Source organism: Bos taurus, chromosome 13 (genome assembly GCF_002263795.3).
Source record: "Bos taurus isolate L1 Dominette 01449 registration number 42190680 breed Hereford chromosome 13, ARS-UCD2.0, whole genome shotgun sequence".
Taxonomy (NCBI): domain Eukaryota; kingdom Metazoa; phylum Chordata; class Mammalia; order Artiodactyla; family Bovidae; genus Bos; species Bos taurus.
The window spans coordinates 41763506-41765594 of NC_037340.1; the positions used below are offsets into that span (position 1 = coordinate 41763506).

The window sequence follows — 2089 nt, forward strand, 5'->3', positions numbered from 1 at the left end:
CCGACTCGGAAAAATTGCAGGTTCAATTTCAGACCACCACAATGAAGTGAATATTACTATAAAGGGAGTCACAGGAATCTTTTGGCTTCCCAATGCCTATTAAAATTGTATTTACACTACACTGAAACTTATTAAGTGTGCAATAGCATTATGTCTAAAAACCAATGTACATGACTTAATTAAAAAATACTTTATTTCTACAAAAATTGATAACCATCATCTGATGATGGAGAGTTGCCACAAACCTAAAAGGACTTGAAGTAGTCTGATCCTGCTACTATCAATCTGAGATCATCATTTCTTATGTAACATCCACGTTTCATAAGTTGCTCAATTATTTTTATCAAGTCTACTTGAGTCCTGATACATAAAATTTTAAGCAGAAGAAACTCTTTCCAAACATTGCAACACAAAGATTTCTAAGCTGGATAGAACCCTGCTTCCCTGCCACAGTCAAGACTCTGAGGCCCCCAAGGATAAATCAAGATCCTCAAGAACACTGATTTTTATCAAGGCAATGTGTAGGACCTGTCTGTTCAAATACATAATTGATGGAGATATTTCTCTTAGATCTTAAATAAGTCTTTTGTTGAGCTGGGCAGGCTTCTCAGCAGACAGAGTGCTCTTAATTCTCCTGAGTACTTTAAAATTTCCAGTGATTTTTGTTTCTCAGAAAACGTCTTGCTTTCAGCAGTTTCTCAAAGAATGTCAACAGAAATCTGTTTCAGTGTTACAATGAGTCCATTTTATCCTTTACATTCCTCTTACTTCTGGAAGACAGCTCTTTTAGAGGTTTTATCTCTCCCTTCGCTCTTGTATATTATACAATTTTGTAGGAGGTCCAATTTATTAGATCACCCAGAAAAAGCCAGGCATATCCTAGTCAGAATGCCTGAGAGTGACGGGCTTTGTCCTCTGCTCAGGAAATGTTTCATAGCTCTCTCTCTTCTGCAGCTCCTCATGCATTTGCAGTGAGAATTCAAAATGAGTTTCTCTCCACCTGCTTATCTCCCTGTTTCATAAAACACTGATGGAGGCCTTAGCACTAACTGGAAGTTTGTCCACTGTCTTTAAGCGGTTCCCTCAGAAGTTCTCACTGAGAGAAGGACTCAAGCGCAAGCAATTAATTTAGAGAGTGACACCAGGAAACATCAGTTGGGGAATGGAAAATTGAACCAGGGGAGGGACATCAACAAAAGGGAGGGAAGATAACAACAACCTTATCGAGCAGATTGCTGTGGACAGCAGCTGGAGCTCAGTCCCTGACTACCTGGGAGAGCAGGGAGGATGCATCCCAGAGCTGTCCTAACCAGGAAACAAGGGAGAGGGAGTGTTGGTTCACTGGCTTCTCTCAGTCACCGCCTGAGGGCTTCTCCTGGAGATATTAACTCTCTAGCATTTCTTGCCCCTCCCGTTGCGGGGGACTTCCCTGGTGGCTCAGAGGTTAAAGCGTCTGCCTGGAATGCGGGAGACCCAGGTTCGATCCCTGGGTCGGGAAGATCCCCTGTAGAAGGAAATGGCAACCCACTCCAGTACTCTTGCCTGGAGAATCAATCCCATGGAGGGAGGAGCCTGGTAGGCTACAGTCCATGGGGTTGCAAAGAGTCGGACACGACTGAACGACTTCACTTCTTCACTTCCTGTTGGGGCAGAGCAGGCTTAGGCAACTAGAAATGGCCCATTGGCCAAGATTCTCAAGTACCTGCAGTTGGTGTTCTCAGCATCCTGTCTGCACATTGTAGGAGATGAGGATGGGAGGATGTGGATGTGTACCAGCCACATCTGCTACACTCCTTCAGTACTTCCTTCTACTCATTGGAGACAATGGTGAGATTCCAACATTGGCTGCAATCCTCCAGATATATGCTCTAAGAAGTCCTAGGAAAAAAAGGGAAATCATGATTTTGGCAACTAAATCTTCCAGTATGTGAAGTTTCTGTAAGCCAAAAGCATTTCCAAGAGAATAGATTGCTATTCACAGAGAAAGGTCCATTTTCTCCTGTCTTTAAAGTATGGCTCTATCTTTAAAATATGGCTCTGTAAACAGATGGGCTTCCCTGATAGCTCAGTTGGGAAAGAATTTGCCTTC

At 43.0% G+C, this 2089-nt stretch overlaps 1 non-coding gene across 1 annotated transcript; it reads left to right on the plus strand.

Moving 5' to 3' along the window:
- The first annotated feature begins 1426 nt into the window (after window positions 1-1426).
- Window positions 1427-1498, plus strand: TRNAS-GGA (transfer RNA serine (anticodon GGA)). The gene has a single exon. It is a non-coding gene; the product is annotated as a tRNA-Ser (tRNA).
- The last annotated feature ends 591 nt before the right edge of the window (window positions 1499-2089 follow it).